The 18,363-nt window shown below is 35.9% G+C and overlaps 1 pseudogene; it reads right to left on the bottom strand.

Annotated features, from left to right (window-relative positions):
- Positions 1 to 5,658: 5,658 nt before the first annotated feature.
- Positions 5,659 to 15,960, bottom strand: LOC112030826 (MDIS1-interacting receptor like kinase 2-like; annotated as a pseudogene).
- Positions 15,961 to 18,363: the final 2,403 nt, after the last annotated feature.

Below are 18,363 nucleotides of genomic sequence, written 5' to 3'. Positions count from 1 at the left end.
ACAGACTTTAATAGCCATTCAAGCTTCAAAGACTTGCAAAATCTGAATTCGTTGAATCCGAGCGTGTACTGTAGTGGCTGCCTCTAGGATATCGGGAACAAATTCCTCTATTTTCTCTTCAGTTTTACAGAGCCTCTTCTATAATTTTTGTGAGACTTCTGAAAACAAATTTTAAATGCCTTAACAAATGATCTAATCGTCCAGAACTCCCTCTTATCCTTTTTCCTTCCCTTCTTTTTATAGCACAGCTTCGGGCTCCCGGGGTACTACCGATTTCTCCTTTTTGCCCCTTGAAGTCTGTTCCGTGCCTGGTTGCTTCAGGATCATGTCGTTTCCATTTTCTTTATAGTTTCTTTCTTTTTTGTTGCGACCAGATGAAAGTCTCCCAGCTAGCTTCCCATTTCCAGATTTTCCTGTTGGCTGACCTGAGGCCTTTTGGCTTTTGCTCCAGCTTTCCCAGTTGTACTTTTCCTTGTCTCTTTCTTCAAATGGTTGGAACCAAAGCTCTTGCATTTTTGCTTTGTACTTCCACTGTGTGCCTGGGTCATAAGGTCCGCGTGCCTTTTGTCTCTTTTCTCTTTTCAAATCTGCTTTAGTTTCACTTCACGCGTCCAGGGATCCTCTGCCTCTGGTACTGCTTCTGGGTGTCCCGACCCAATTCTTCTTTCTGGGCTTCCTTTGGTTTGCTGTTTTTTTATCTGTTTCTTGGGCCCTTTTCTTCGTGGACCTCTGGATCAGATCCTCTAGGCTTCTTCCCATTTCTTTCTTTTGTTCTTCCTTTTCTTTATTGTGAGAACCCACCCTTTATTATTTCTCTCTTTCTTTTTTTTTTTTTTTTTTTGTGAAATGGGCCCAAAGTCTTTTCCATCTCTTTTTTGGATTTTTTTTTTTTTTTTGTCCCTTTCTCTGGAGAACCTCTTACATTATATACCCCATTTTCAGTTGATCTTGGCCCTCCATTTGTCGATCATGCAGGTCACTACTTGAGTGCTTGTCCCATCATCTGCCTTCCCAAACTTTTAGTGGGTTGCAGCAACCAAGACAACACTGTTCAGGGGTTATTTCCTCATTAATGCGGCCAGGACATTAGTTGTGGGCATTTAATGTGGAGGTGACAGTTCCTCCTTGAATTGCTCTTTCACCTTGCTCTCGTGGCTGACTCATTGTACTTGTCATTTTCTTTGGGATGTTTTGGGAGGCTGCCTTTGATGGCGTTCCACCCTCCCCCTCTATGATCTCGGCTAGCCGAGGATAGGATTGTCCTCGGCGATGTTTCTTGGCAGTGTGGACCTTCTCCGTTCGTCCTCGGACATTCCTTCCTCCTCAGCGTGGGTCTTGGGCCTAATATAAAATGGGTCTGAGTTGCTAGATTCTTTGACCCCACAGTTACTTTATCAATTATATCATAACATTTTATAACACACTCAACATTCCAACTTTTATTTATCTTATCTATTTATTAAAATATTAATTTCACCAACTCTTCCTCTTCATAAAAAATAATTAAAAATACCCACCCACCACCATAAAATACAATAGAAACCTTTTACAAGTTGTTATAGTGCAATCATAAAAATAGGATGGCACTGTAGCACAATTGCAAAATTTTTTGCAATTGCAAGACCGAGTAATGGGGGGTTTTGAGGCTCTAATGCTAAATATTACCAACATATGGCATTTACAAGACCCAATGTAGATGCTCTTAGGTTTCATTTAGATACTAGGGATGTATTTATTAGCACAGATATTTTTTTCCTCCACTTTTACAAATTCTCCCACAATCATCCAAAAACGATGAAAAAAAACCCCGCATGTATGCTATCAAGACTAGGAGCTTTGAATGGTTTAGTTGACTTTAATGCATTTAGAATTTCAAATTCAATGCATTTATTAGAGTTTCAAATTCTTCGCTACTTCATGCATAGAAATTCCCTGATGAGTCTACCTCCACAAAGAAAAATTAAAACAAATTTCAGCAAATCAGGAAAGTATTATTGAGAAAGAGCAAAGTTTAGACTTTTATAGTTTCATCTATTAGGGTACGTTTGGTACACTGAATGAAGATTACGACAGGAATTGTAATCTTTATTACTAGTAATAAAGTGTGTTGTAATGTAATAACTAAATATATTCATTAGTTTGGTTGTAACTTATAACATTAGAATGAAACTTAACATTTATTTTAGGAAATATTTTACTCATACAATTATATCTCCTTAACAATTGTTATTTTTAAATTTAAGAGAGATATGTGCTATTTTTTATGATTTTTTTTTTTATAATTGTTAGATGTATATGGAAAGTTTGTTTATTTTAAAATATATTAAGTATAAAAATTATTGCACTTACTAAGGAATAACTAATACCACCTTTTAAAGAGGAATAGTTATTCCTCATTTTGAAGAATAGCTATTCATAAGGAATGACTATTCCTTGTAATAAAAACATAACCAAACTAAAGAATAACTAAAAAACTTTAGGGGTGTAATTTCCAATTTACTATTTTTTTTTTCTTTATCAATAAAAAGTTTCTAAACATATTTCATAAACTAATGCCTATAGGAGCTCCATTAACTTTTCCCTTAATTTTAAAACCAAAATCTTGGACACAATTTTATATATTGCGTACAAGGGCTTATGGGGCGGAATTGGTTTATCATCTTAAAAGTTACTTTATCAATTATATCATAACATTTTATAATACACCCAACATCCCAACTTTTATTTATCTCATCTATTTATTAAAATATTAATTTCACCAACTCTTCCTCTTCATAAAAAATAATTAAAAATACCCACCCACCACCATAAAATACAATATAAACTTTTTACAAGTTGTTATAGTGCCATCATAAAAATAGGATAGCACTGTAGCACAATTGCAATTTTTTTTGCAATTGCAAGACCGAGTAATGGGGGGTTTTGAGGCTCTAATGCTAAATATTACCAACATATGACATTTACAAGACCCAATATGAATGCTCTTAGGTTTCATTTAGATACTAGGGATGCATTTATTAGCACATATATTTTTTTCCTCCACTTTTACAAATTCTCCCACAATCATCCAAAAACGTTGAAAAAAAACCCCGCATGTATGCTATCAAGACTAGGAGCTTTGAATGGTTTAATTGACTTTAATGCATTTAGAATTTCAAATTCAATGCATTTATTAGAGTTTCAAATTCATAGCTACTTCATGCATAGAAATTCCCTGATGAGTCGACCTCCACAAAGAAAAATTAAAACAAAATTCAGCAAATCAGGAAAGTATTATTAAGAAAGAGCAAAGTTTAGACTTTTATAGTTTCATCTATTAGCCCCACACACACACACACAAAATTCTATTAGCTACATACGTGTCACATCTCATTGAATTTAGTATGTGAAAAAATAAATAGTCCTACTTTTTTTTTTTTTGATGAACAATATATATAGCCATACAGTTGTTAATGTTGAATCTTTTTTATTGTAATCGATAAAATATTTAGGTATAATCACACATAAATTAGTAAAAAAATTATTTATTTATATGTTTTTGTTGCTTCCCGAATTGAACCCAATAAATTTCTCTCTAACGGAAGTACGATGACACCTTATGCACCAATAATAATTGCTGTATTGATGCACTCAACAAAATTATAGAAAATTTTTAATGTCAATGCCCTAGACGGACGGATTTACACCAAGGGGGCATGGCCCTCCTGGCCGAACTTTTTGAAATGTTGCATTCTCATCTTGACTACCTCAAATAATTCCATACTACAAAAGATTCTCCCTCAAAAAAAAAAAAAAAAAAAAAAAAAAAAAAACCGAAAAAAGGCTTAATTTCTCTGCAATATTCAATCATGCCCTCTCAATTACCATAGACCGACAGCGACCCACTTTCCATCAACCGATCTCTGACAGATTTTGATTTTATTTTGCATATGACTATTATGACCCTTCTTTACTCAAATCATTTGCTTTCCCACTTAAGTTTTCAAGTATAGATTCAAAGTTTGGGATTTGTTTTCCAATTTGAGGCTCCCATACATATAGCACATAAAAAGATATTTTCATGTCTTGAATTATGTTTTTATACTACCATTATCATAATATATATATATATATATAGTGCACATGTAAAAAAATAATAATAATAATTTTGACTTAGTCCATTAAAGATAAATTCTTGGTCCAGTATTTTATTTTTTATTTTTTATTTTAAGTGAGGGAGGGCATAATCAAATCATGGACGTCCCACTTGAAAATATTAGACTGTCATTGAATTAATTACAAGGCCCTTATTCTTTAGCCCACCAACTTTTTTTTTTTCCAAGAAATAGACACACACAAGATAGATGAATGAGATTCTAATACAAAATTATACCATAAACTCTACTCAAAAGTTTTGAAAGGTTTTTAGTGTGTATTTGTTTAGTCCATCAACTGAGTATATGCTTGATCACAACTAAAGAAATATCAGAGTCTATACGAGATTAAATGCCACGATGGCTAATAATTAAAAACATTCGGTCACCAAATTATTCTAGTTTCCGGTATAAACCGTAATTGACTTTAAGGCCATATTGATTGAAAATTGGTTTATAAATAACTATTCTCACATTTCTGCTCTGGCAAAACGTCAAAAGTGATAGCTTCCAACCCCCGGATCATTTTGGAGGTCATGTTCAAAGTTTTTGGACTTTAAACAAGCATATTGACTCTAGTAAAAAAAGGCACCTTTAAGTCAGGATAATTTGTTTTAAGAATCAACAAGTATGGACTTAATGTACATTATAAGATTTTTATGGCTTCATCCCTGTTTTTAAAATTCAAGTCTGAAAAAGAATTGGAAAATGCCCGATTTTCTGTTTCAATTAGGGTTGGATCAGTGGCCGAAGTCCGAATGATTGAGTTCATGAAGAGTTTCATTCATAATTATAATTATATAAATAAATAAAATTCATGATAAGTTTATAACTAATAATACTTACTAAAAGTTTATTTAATTACTACGAAAGTAGAAGTACTAAAATATAACTTGACAAATTGATATTACAAAAATAGTACTCCTTCCACCAAATTGATGAGTAATCTTTGGATGTTGAGGATATGACATTGCTGTTATGAAATTCAGAAATTTTCTCAAATTTATGAAGGTTGAAAGCAAGAAGAAACCCCTAGAGAGTTCCCGAAATTGGAAAGAATCTAAGGGGAAGAAAGAGAAAAAGACTCAGGCGATCAGTAACTATATGGGAAAGAGGATACATGGACATTAACCTCTATCAGTATACTTGCTTCTAAGTACATGAACCTGCCTGGAGAGAATAGATAATTAAGGTATGTATACAGGGAAACAAATTTTTGCACTAACCAACTAGCTGCGAAGGGAGGCACGGATAACAGGCGTAGTATCATACATATGTTGAGTCTCTGGTTTTTGTTGTACTCTATCATACATCCTTATAATTTGTAAATCGCAAGAAAAAAAAAATGTAAGACTTTGATGCAATAAAATGAATTTGTTCAACCAAGATATTCCTCACAATACATGAAAATTAACATGACATGCTTAAAGGACTCATAGTCAGCGTTCAATATATGCGTGTAACACATATTTTTATTAGTCTTACAAACTTACATACCATAAAAAAAAAAAAAAAAAAAAAAAAAAACATACACAAAATGGCCAAACATAGGGCGAGAGAAGATTACCTTAGTTCTTAGAAGCCTGCATCTCCAGCTGCTGACACACACTTCGCATGGTTGGGCGAGATTGTGGATTGGTATGCAAACATGAAACTGCTGAGTTCATCATTAGAGCTAACTCATCAGCAATCTTGACTTGTGGGAGGTGAGAGACGATCATCTAACACATCTTTGAGGTGGATATTTGTACCAACTGGGGAATGTAGATCTGTAATGAGTTTGGCTGGATGCTTTCCTATAAGAACTTCTAGTACCAAAACACCAAAACTATAAACATCACATTTTTCACTCATTGCCATCGTGTAAGCAAGCTCTACAAAAAATCAAATTGGAAGACAAGATTTGTTTTAAAAACATGTACTCTAATATTCCAAAATATTATCAATTATTCAAATAATGAATTGAAATGAATAATTTTTTTTTATAACAACATTACTATTATACATTTTCGTTTATTAAAAAAAGTAAGCAATTGTTTTTTGTTGTTGTTGTTATTATTATTATTATTACCATAAGAGTAAAAAGAGACGAAAAAAACCGAACAAGATGATGGCTTAAATGTGTAGCCCATTTGGCGCAAGATAACAAGATTTAATTACAAAAATGAAGAAGTAAAAGAAGAACTGAAAAAAAACTTTTGACCCTTAAAGATTGGGGTTGTTTTCATTTTAGCTATTCATATTTGATTATGTTTTCATATTGGTTATGTTGTTCATTTCTATTATTAATTTGTTGATATTTGACATTATATGGGGTGAAGCAGCTTAATGGACACCAATTATCTAGCATTCATCAATCAGATTGCTACCATAAAAATGGAATCAAAGATTAAAGGATCAAAATGAAAATTTTGAAACATAAAGGGCCAAAATGAAACCAACCCCGAACTTTAAAGATCAAAATTATACCATAGTCTTGAAAAAATAATGAGCTATCATCAGGTAAAAGTGCATCAAATATTAAGAAAAAGGAAATTATAGGAAACGAGTGAAAACACACACACATACACACACACATATATATGTTTGCGTCATCAACTTATTTTGATCAAATTTTCATTAAACGTCATTAATCCATTAAGCCCAATAAAGAATGAAAATTTGAATTTTTGATGAAAATAGAAGAATGAGTGTTATCTTATAACCATTTCATTCCCTCAAAATTAAACTTGAAAATAATGAGGAAATAAAAAGAATATTATTAGAAGATTTTTTTTTTCCCATTTCATTCCTTTCCACCATTTAATCAATATATAACATCAAATGCACATATTTCCCAAAATAGAAAAAGCAAAGTTCTAAAACAAACATGTTCAAGTTGAGGAAAAATATCAAGTCGAGAAGCTTTAAAGCTTACCTGGGGCAAGATAGCCATATGTGCCTGCAATTGTTGTCCAGTTAGATGAATCAGGCTTTAAGAACCTTGCAGTGCCAAAATTAGAGATACAGGCTTCAAGGTCAGAGCTTATCAAAACATTCTTGCTTGAGATGTCTCGATGAATTATAAGTGGAAGACAATCATGATGCATATTAGATAAAGCATAGGCCACAACTTTAACAACTTGTATCCTAGTTGCCCAGTGTAACTCCATTGCTTTTGCTCTACTTAGCATATTAGCTAAGCTTCCTCTTTCCATGAATTCATAAATCAAAAACATGTGAACTTATGGAAACAAAAGCCAAGGAGATTCACAATGTTCCGATGTCTTATTTTTGTTAATGTTGCTAACTCATTGCTAAAGCTTTTTATATTGTCAGTTCCTATGCCTTCAGCTTGGGAATTGAGCTTCTTGACTGCTAATACTTGAGCGCCTGGTATTTCCACTTTGTAAACTTTTGCAGATGCCCCTATTCCAATACAATACATGTCATCAAAGTTGTTTGAAGCTTCATGGATGTCTTCATACACGGCATTCCCATTAAAGTGCCATATGGAGAACGGATTTTCAATCTTTGATGTGCTTTCAACTTTCGACATATTTCTTGAATGCTTCTTTTGGATAAATACAAAAATTCCAACAAAGGCAAATGAAATTGAGAATGCACCGACTATAGAAGCAACAATGACTATTAGAATTTTGCTTTTCTTATTTCCACCACCCTTCTTAATAACTACGGCATTGCATGGTCGCAAACCTTGGATTTCAGCACATAGATCTTTGTTGTTACTGAAAGCCCCCAGCGTAGCTGATCGAAAGATTTTTCCCTCAGGAAGAGGACCCTCTAAATTGTTGTCTGACAGGTTGATGCTTATCAAGCTCAACATGCTGCCTAGTGACGGGGGGACTGAACCATTGAGGTTATTGTTGGGGATGTTCAAGTATTCCAAATCTGAAAGGCTCCCAAGCTGTGGTGGTATCCTCCCATCAGTGAATTGAAACTCAAATCAAGACCTTGTAAGGCTCGAAGATTACCAATTTGGTAGGGAATCGTCTCATTCAAGCAATTCTTGCGTAAAGATAAACTTTGGAGCTTCCAACAGTCCCCTATTTGATTTGGAATCGGCCCACCAAGCATGTTTATGGAAAGGTCAAGAGACTCCAACTCGAACAGTCCTCCAATTCCTGCCGGCACCTCTCCAGAAAGCTTGTTGTCTTTCAAGATTAGCTTTATTAAATTGGATAACTTTCCAATTTCTACTGGTATGTCACCAGACAATTTATTGGAAGAAAGGTCAAGGTATCCCATTTTGCTCAATCAAAGAATCTCATTGGGGATTTTGCCACTGATAATATTCCCAGCAACTCTCAGCACTGTCAAGTTTTGGCTTTCACCCCAGTTTGGTTAGAGTTTACCTCTCAACCTGTTGTAACTCAAATCAATATAAGTAAGGTTTGGGTATGCCAAAGTTTGAAGGTAAATGAGAGTATTTCAAGATGAGGTCCCAGATTAGGCAGAGAGGCAAAGTATTGGGGCAGAGTATACATGTGTATGTGTTGACGAAGTTTGCCAACAATTGCCTCAGCTACAAAGCATACGACCTGTAGCTTTTTGTTGTAGTGTAGTTAGTTTATTTGTGTTGACACGTGTAAGGTGATGATCAGTTGTATGTTGTAATGATCAGATGGTGGGAAGTTGATCCACATAATTCAGAATTGGTTAGAGATGGTTAGATTATTCTCTTTGTTTCTTTAGGCTATATAATCTTTTCTGTAACTATTTTTGATTAATTGATTCAGATATTTTTCAGAGCTTCAATTCTTGATTCTCTCTCTCTCTCTCTCTCTCTCTCTAGCTTCACCGTGTTTGTTACACTCTGTTTTCTGATATGGTATCAGAGCTCTTTTGCTTCCATTAATGGCGAATCAAGATCAAGCTCCTTCTTACACTGCTTCTCAATCTAATGCTCATTGTGAGCTTTCTCCAATGGAGGATTCGAGATGCCCTTTCTTTTTGCACCATGGAGAGTCACCAGGTGCGATTCTTGTTACTCAGCTCTTGACTGAGGACAATTACCCCAATTGGGCTAGGGCTATGCTTATGGCACTAGATGCGAAGAGCAAGCTGTGTTTTGTTGATGGCTCTGTCACGATTTCTATGGCTGTCACACCCTTGGAGAAAATTGCTTGGTCGAAGAACAACTCCATGATTTCCTCATGGATTTTGAATTCTATTTCACCTCATATCACTGCAAGTGTGATCTATAGAAACACTGCAATGGAAGTTTGGAATTCACTCAGAAACCATTTTTCTCAAGCTAATGCTCCATGCATTTCACAGCTTTAGAAGATGATCTCAACAATTATGCAAGGAGATACAACCGTGACTACCTACTTCACTAATCTTCAAGCATCATGGGATTAGTTACTCAATCTCAGGCCTTCACCATCTTGTTCATGTGGCCGATGCATTTGTGGAGTGAATGATAAAATCACACTCTTCAATCATCAAGATGCATTGATGCAATTCCTCAATGGCTTGAATGAAGCTTTCTCATAAGTCAGAACTCAGATTCTGATGATGGAGCCAAGTCCTTCAATTGACAAAGCCTTCTCTTTGGTGATACAAGAAGAGAGACAGAGGGCTTTAGGTTTCAATAGAGGTGGTGTGTCAGTTGATTCAACAGCTCTAGCAGTCAAGACTCAAGGGTTCAATCAAGGAGGAAAGAACAAAGGCAAGGGTAGACCTATCTGCAGTCATTGTGGAAAACTTGGCCATTTCATGGAAAAATGCTACAAACTAGTAGGATTTCCACCAAGATACAAGCAAAAAGGGAAATTTCTGTGGCAAATCAAGTGATTTTTTATGGTGAAAATGGTCAATCTGAAACTGCACCAAGCTCCTTTCCATTCACAGCTAAGTAATGCCAGAAATTACTGTCAATGCTGAGCTCTTATGTTTCTTCCTATACCAGTCAAGATGTTGTTCATGCAGCCAATTTTGCTCTCTCAGGTATTTCTTGTGCCTCTTTCCAGGATTCTATTTGCCTTAATTTGAAGAATTCAATTTTTTCTGAAAATCCTTCAAAAAAAATAGCTCATAATGCTGAAACTTGGGTTCTAGACACAGGAGCCACTGATCACATCATTTATTCTATATCCCTTTTCACCAGCATGACTAGTTCCTTGTCATCCTTTGTGAATTTGCCTAATGGTGAAAGGGTTCTTGTCACACACATAGGCACAGTCCAACTTACCCCAACATTGATTCTTGAAAATGTGATTTGTGTCCCAGCTTTTTCATTTAATCTGATATCAGTGAGCAAATTAACCAAATCATTATCATGCTGTTTGGTTTTTCTTTCAAACTATTGTTTTATACAAGACCTTACTTGTTGGAGAGTGATTGGATTGGGTAAGCTTCACAACAATCTTTATTTGCTGCGAACTTCAGAAAATTGCAAGACTGCTTCAGAAGCAACTACTGTCCTAGAGTCAGTTTTCAAATCTTTTGTTCATTCTGTTTCTGATGATTCTATTATCAATAAGTCATACTTATGGCATCTTAGATTAGGACATGTGTCTGATGACAAACTTCCTTATTATGTATCAGATGTGCCTTCTTTTCATTCCAATAAAGAATGTGTTGTTTGTCCAACTGCCAAATTTAAAAGATTACCCTTTCCTAATTCCAATCATATGTCTGAGCATGCTTTTGATTTAATACATTGTGATGTATGGGGACCTTTTGCTAAAGCAACTCATGATGGTTTTCGATACTTTCTTACAATTGTGGATGATGCTACTAGATCCACTTGGGTTTATCTAATGAAATCCAAAACAGAAACTAGGCCTTTGTTAATCTCTTTTTATAACATGATCTTTACTCAATTTCAATCTAATATCAAAGAAATTAGGACTGACAATGCTCAAGAATTTTTTCTCAAAGATTTTTATGCTTAACATGGAATTGTACATCAACACTCTTGTGTTGCTACTCCACAACAAAATTCAGTTGTGGAGAGAAAGCATCAACACATTTTAAACATTGCTAGAGCATTAAAATTCTGTCAAATATACCACTTTGCTATTGGGGGGATTGTGTTTTGACAGCTGTTCACATTATTAACAGGCTACCTAGTACTATTTTGAATCATAAAACTCCATTTGAGAAACTTTATTGCAAAACTCCTTCTTATAATCACTTAAAAGTGTTTGGATGTCTATGTTTTGCATCTACCTTAGCTCACAATAGATCAAAATTTGCTCCTAGATCTATTCCTTGTGTCTTTCTTGGATACCCTTTTGGTGTCAAGGGTTACAAATTGTTGAATTTGATAACCAAACAACTTTTCATTTCAAGGGATGTCTATTTTCATGAACATGTTTTTCCTTTCATCTCTTTTATCACTTCACCACAAGCCTCTATATCTTTTCCTCATATCTGTCCTAATGTGGCAACCCCAAGTTGATGCCATATTTCTTGATCCTGTCCTTCCATCTTCATCCACTTCTCCTTCCCCTTGTAATCCTACCCAAGTTTCACATCAAGTAGTAGATCATATCAATACTATCATCCCTGATTTTGTTGTACCTAAATTTGCCATATCAGATTCTAGTCATTCCACTTCTATAGAATCTGTTACTATCCCTTTAGTTGCTCAAAATCCTATAAATGATCCATCTGCATCTATTCCTTCCTTAAGAAGATCTTCTAGACCTTCTAAGGCTCCTACATACTTGAAGGATTACAAATGCAGCACCATTACTTCAAATGAACTTACACAGTCCACTCATCTAAGCAGCAACAAGTCAGGTTCTATTCTCCCATCAGGTACTAAATATCCTCTCTCTAATTACATTGATTCTTCCCAACTCTCTCCTTCCTATGCCCATTTTTGCTCCCTTATTACCTCAATCCCTGAACCAAGATTCTATCATGAGGCTATTAAGGATCCTAAGTGGAAAGATTACATGAATGCTGAGATTGCAGCTTTGGTTTCTAACAATACTTGGACACTTACTCCTTTGCCTTTCAACAAAAGGGCAATTGGATGCAAGTGGGTCTATAGGGTTAAGTACAAGGTAGATGGATCTGTGGAGAGGTATAAAGCAAGACTAGTTGCAAAGGGTTTTACTCAGCAAGAGGGATTAGATTTTACTGACATTTTTTCCCCTGTTGCCAAGTTAACTACTATTAAAACTCTTCTTGTTATCTCTGCTGTGAAAGGGTGGCACTTGGTACAGTTAGATGTCAACAATGCATTCTTGAATGAGGATTTACATGAGGAGGTGTATATGCAACTCCCTCAAGGTTTTCACAGCAAAGGGGGGAATGTTGTTTGCAAGTTGAATAAGTGTTTATATGGACTTAAACAGGCCTCAAGGCAATGGAATGCTAAATTTTGTTCTGTTGTCAAACAGCTTGGTTTTAAGCAATCCAAGGCTGATTACTCATTGTTTACAAGGAGGCTTGGTGGTTCTTTCATAGCATTGGTGGTCTATGTTGATGACATTCTCATAGCCAGCAACAATGTTCAAGAGGTTGAAGCACTCAAAGTCTCCTTAGATCAACACTTCAGGCTTAAAGACCTTGGAGGCTTGAAGTCTTTTTTGGTCTTGAAATAGCTAGATCAGCCAAAGGGATCAGCTTATGCCAAAGAAAATATGCTTTGGAGATTCTAAAGGATGCTGGTATGTCCTCTTGTAAGCCTAGTAAAGTACCAATGGAGCAGAATTTAAAGTTGAGCAAGCTACAAAGTGCTTTGTTACCTGATCCTAGAGTTTACAAAAGGTTAGTTGGTAGATTGATATACCTAACCATCACCAAACCAGACATAGTCTACCCGGTTCACAAGTTGAGTCAATTCATGTCCAAACCAAGGAAGCCTCACTTAGATGCAGCTTACAAGATTTTGCAGTACATAAAAGGCTGTCCAGGTCAAGGAATTTTCTTGTCTGCAGCTTCAGATTTTCATTTGAAGGCTTATACAGATGCTGATTGGGCATCTTGTATAGACACCAGAAGATCAACCATAGGCTATTGCATATTTTTAGGTGATTCCTTAATCTCTTGGAAGTCTAAGAAACAATCTATAGTCTCTAGATCTTCTGCTGAGGCAAAATACAGAGCTATGACTGTCACTGTGTGTGAGCTAACTTGGCTGCTATCATTGTTGAAGGATTTGGAGATTTGGCATCCTCAACCTGCTCTTCTGTTTTGTGACAATCAAGCGGCCATTTATATTGGAGAAAACCTTGTGTTTCATGAGAGAACCAAAAACATAGAGGTTGATTGTCATGTTGTTAGAGATAAGGTACAAGACAATGTGGTTAGGCCGTTTTTCACTCCCACACACACTCAGTTGGCAAATTTGCTCACTAAGGCCCTTAACAGTTCACAGTTGAGACATTTGTTAAGTAAAATGAATGTTATGAACATTCATGTTTTAGCTTCTCTTCCTCAGGGGGAATGTACAGCCTTAGATGGTGATAGATCAGTTGCAAAGAAAACAGATGCAGATGCAAGCAACAGATTAAATTCTCATCTTGAGGGGGAATGTCAAAGTTTGAAGGTAAATGAGAGTATTTCAAGATGAGGTCTCAGATTAGGCAGAGAGGCAGAGTATTGGGGTAGAGTATACATGTGTATGTGTTGATGAAGTTTGCCAACAATTGCCTCAACTACAAAGCATACGACCTGTAGCTTTTTGTTGTAGTGTAGTTAGTTTATTTGTGTTGACACATGTAAGGTGATGATCAGTTGTATGTTGTAATGATCAGATGGTGGGAAGTTGATCCGTGTAATTCGGAATTGGTTAGAGATGGTTAGATTATTCTCTTTTTTTCTTTGGTCTATATAATCTTTTCTGTAACTATTTTTGATTAATTGATTCAGATATTTTTCAGAGCTTCAATTCTTGATTCTCTTTCTTTCTCTCTCTCTCTCTCTCTCTCTCTAGCTTCACTGTGTTTGTTACACTCTGTTTTCTGACAGGGTAAACCCCAAAATCTTGGTCTATATATCCTGTTAGTTGGTTATGTTCAAGCCGAACCCTACATAAGGTTCGATAGTTTTTAAGACTAACTGGGATAGGACCAGTGAAATTGTTAAAGGCTGCACTGAAATTAGTAAGCTTTCCACCTTGACACACTTGTTGGGGTAAGTGGCCAGTGAAGTTGTTCTCAGCCAGGTGTAGAGTAACTAAGGAAGAAAGGTTTCCTATTTCTTCTGGAACAGAACCAGATAACTTGTTTTTCAACAAGAACAATTTTGTTAGTTTTAAAGTCCCAATACTAATGGGGATTTGTCCCGAAAGCTGATTTTGAGCAAGACGAAGAATGGTTAAGTCACTCAAATTACCCAAGGATGAAGGGATAGGACCAAAAAAGTAATTCCCATCCAAAGCCAGTAGAGCCAGGTGTTTCAGAATATTTCCTATTTCTTCAGGAATTCTGCCAACAAGGCCATTAGTTTGGAGGAGAAAATTTTTTAGACTAATGAGTCCGGTTTTAGAATTACCGGTTTCATCAGGGAACAAACGGCTATCTAGTTTTCCTGTTATATTGTTTTGGGAAACATCAAGCTCATAAACTTTTGTGAGATTAGCAAGAGAAAGTGGGAGCGACCCATTGAAGAAATTAATGGAAAGGTCAAGAAATTGGAGTTTAGAAAGTGTGCCAATGTTCATTGGTATGGTGCCTTTGAGTTGGTTTGATCTATGATCAAGGTGAAGAAGGTTTGGAAAGGAGAGGAAATCTAAGTTTTCGAGGGTACCTTTCAATCCAGTGTAATTAAGCTTTATTTCAGTCACACTCCCTTCATTGTTGCATGCTATTCCACGCAATTTGCATGGACTTGAAGCTCTACTTGAATTGAATTGTGCTACCCATGACTACAGAATTGGTTGATCCGCTGGGAGGCTTTTTATCCATTTGAGTAGAGCCTCAACTTCTGCCTTTAGATTAGCCTTGCAGGAGGATAGCAAAAAAAACCAGCAAGCAACTAAGAGTAAAAGTGAAACATGTTTTGGGTTCTTTCCTTGGCAATAGCTCAGAAGTCGGAACACTTTTTTCTGTTTTTTCAAGTGCCAAATGCCAATGACTTCTGTCAACTTCACTTAAATAACACTCCTCGTTAAGAGCCTTCTAGTTCAATTGGCATTTTTTTGTATTTTCAATAAAAACATTTAAGATTCAAATCCTCAGTTCTTCATTGTAACTATCAAATTATTAAAATATTTTTAGCCCCTTTAGAGTAATCTTTCTTGAAGAATTTTAGCGCCTTAATTTTTTTTTTTTATTAAAATATTTTTTAACTAAAGAATTTTAATTTCATAAAACTCAAATATATAAACAAAAGTTTTACTCGCATTTTAATATTTTGAGGGTCAAATTTAAATATTTATTATACAAATAAATAAATTCATGTGAGTCCATGGTCCGCTTGGTCCCAACGTGAGTTGGTATTTGATCTATGAGAAAACAGAGTGTAACAAACACAGTGAAACTAGAAAGAGAGAGAGAGAGAAAGAAAGAGAATCAAGAACTGAAGCTCTGTGAGAAAATACCTGAATTGATTGATTAAAAACCAAGTCATTACAGAAAGATTATATATATGTAGTCTAAAGAACAAAGAAAATAATCTAACCACCTCTAACCAATTCCAAGTTACACGGATCAACTTCCCACCATCTGATCATGACAACACTCAAATGATCATCACCTTACACCTGTCAATACAAATAAACTAACTACATTACAACAGAAAACTACAATATAAACTGATTACACTACTGCAGAAAGCTACAGGTCGTTTGGGCAAACCTCATCAATACATGTATACTCTGCCCCAATACTCTGCCTCTCTGCCTAATCTGAAACCTCATCTTGAAATGCTCTCATTTTCCTTCAAGCTTTGACATTCCCCCTCAAGATGAGAATCTAATCTGCTGCTTGCATCTGCATCTGCTTTCTTTGCAATTGATCTATCACCATCTAAGATTATCCATTCCCCTTGAGGAAGAGAAGCTGAAACATGGATGTTCATAACATTCATTTTACTTAACAAATGTCTTAACTGTGAACTGTTAAGAGCCTTAGTGAGTAAATCTACCAGCTGAGTGTGTGTGGGAGTGAAAAACAGCCTAATTACATTGTTTTGCACCTTATCTCTAACAACATGACAATCAACCTCTATGTGTTTGGTTCTCTCATGAAACACAGGGTTTTCTCCAATATAAATAGCTGCTTGATTGTCACAAAACAGAAGAGCAGGCTGAGGATGCCAAATTTCCAAATCCTTTAACAATGATAGCAGCCAAGTCAGTTCACATACAGTTACAGCCATAGCTCTGTATTCTGCCTCAGCTGAAGACCTAGACACTATAGATTGTTTCTTAGACTTATTGACAGTAGAATCATTAGAAACAGAATGAACAAAAGATTTGAAAACTGACTCTAGGACAGTAGTTGCTTCTGAATCAGTTTTGCAATTTTCTGAGGTTTGTAGCAGATAAAGATTGTTGTGAAACTTACCCAATCCAATCACTCTCCAACAAGTAAGGTCCTGTATAAAACAATAGTTTAAAAGAAAAACCAAACAGCATGATAATGATTTGGTTAATTTGCTCACTGATATCAGATTAAATGAAAATGCTGGAACACAAATCACATTTTCAAGAATCAAGGTTGGGGTAAGTTGGACTGTGCCTATGTGTGTGACAAGAACCCTTTCACCATTAGGCAAATGCACAAAGGATGACAATGAGCTAGTTATGCTGGTGAAAAGGGATATAGAATGAATAATGTGATCAGTGGCTCCTGTGTCTATAACTCAAGTTTCAGCATCGTGAGCTATTTTATTTGAAGGATTTTCAGAAAAAATTGAATTCTTCAAATTAAGGCAAATAGAATCCTGGAAAGAGGCACAAGAAATACCTGAGAGAGCAAAATTGGCTGCATGAACAACATCTTGACTGGTAGAGGAAGAAGCATGAGAGCTCAGCATTGACAGTAATTGCTGGCATTGCTCAGCTGTGAATGGGAAGGAGCTTGATGTAGCCTCGGATTGACCATTTTCACCATCAAATATCACTTGATTTGCCACAGAAATTTTTCCTTTTTGCTTGTATCCTGGTGGGAATCCTACTAGTTTGTAGCATTTTTCCATGAAATGGCCAAGTTTTCCACAATGACTACAAACAGGTTTGCCCTTGCCTTTGTTCTTTCCTCCTTGATTGAACCCTTGAGTCTTGACTGCCAGAGCTGTTGAATTAACTGACACACCACCTCCATTGAAACCTAAAGCCCTCTGCCTTTCTTCTTGTAGCACCAAAGAGAAGGCTTTGTCAATTGAAGGACTTGGTTCCATCATTAGAATCTGAGTTCTGACTTGTGAGAAAGCTTCATTCAAGCCATTGAGGAATTGCATCAACGCATCTTGATGATTGAAGAGTGTGATTTTGTCATTCACTCCACAAATGCATCAACCACATGAACAAGATGGTGAAGGCCTGAGATTGAGTAACTAATCCCATGATGCTTGAAGATTAGTGAAGTAGGTAGTCACAGTTGCATCTCCTTGCATAATTGTTGAGATCATCTTCTGAAGCTGGGAAATTCTTGGACCATTAGCTTGAGAAAAACGGTTTCTGAGTGAATTCCAAACCTCCATTGTAGTGTTTCTGTAGATCACACTTGTAGTGATATGAGGTGAAACAGAATTCAAAATCCATGAGGAAATCATGGAGTTGTTCTTCGACCAAGCAATTTTCTCCAGGGGCGTGATAGCCATAGAAATCATGACAGAGCGATCAATGAAACAGAGCTTGCTCTTCGCATCTAGTGCCATAAGCATAGCCCTAGCCTAATTGGGATAATTGTCCTCAGTCAAGAGCTGAGTAACAAGAATCGCACCTGGTGACTCTCCATGGTGCCAAAAGAAAGGGCTTCTCGGATCCTCCATTGGAGAAAGCTCACGATGAGCATTAGATAGAGAAGCAGTGGAAGAAGGAGCTTGATCTTGATTCTGATTCACCATTAATGGAAGCAAAAAGAGCTCTGATACCATATGAGAAAACAGAGTGTAACAAACACAGTGAAACTAGAAAGAGAGAGAGAGAAAGAAAGAGAATCAAGAACTGAAGCTCTGTGAGAAAATATCTGAATTGATTGATTAAAAACCAAGTCATTACAGAAAGATTATATATATATATAGTCTAAAGAACAAAGAAAATAATCTAACCACCTCTAACCAATTCCGAGTTACACGGATCAACTTCCCACCATCT

Source organism: Quercus suber, unplaced genomic scaffold, assembly GCF_002906115.3.
Source record: "Quercus suber isolate HL8 unplaced genomic scaffold, Cork oak 2.0 scaffold_86, whole genome shotgun sequence".
Taxonomy (NCBI): domain Eukaryota; kingdom Viridiplantae; phylum Streptophyta; class Magnoliopsida; order Fagales; family Fagaceae; genus Quercus; species Quercus suber.
The sequence above is the reverse complement of the archived record's forward strand: the minus strand, read 5'-3'. Positions and strand labels throughout refer to the sequence as shown.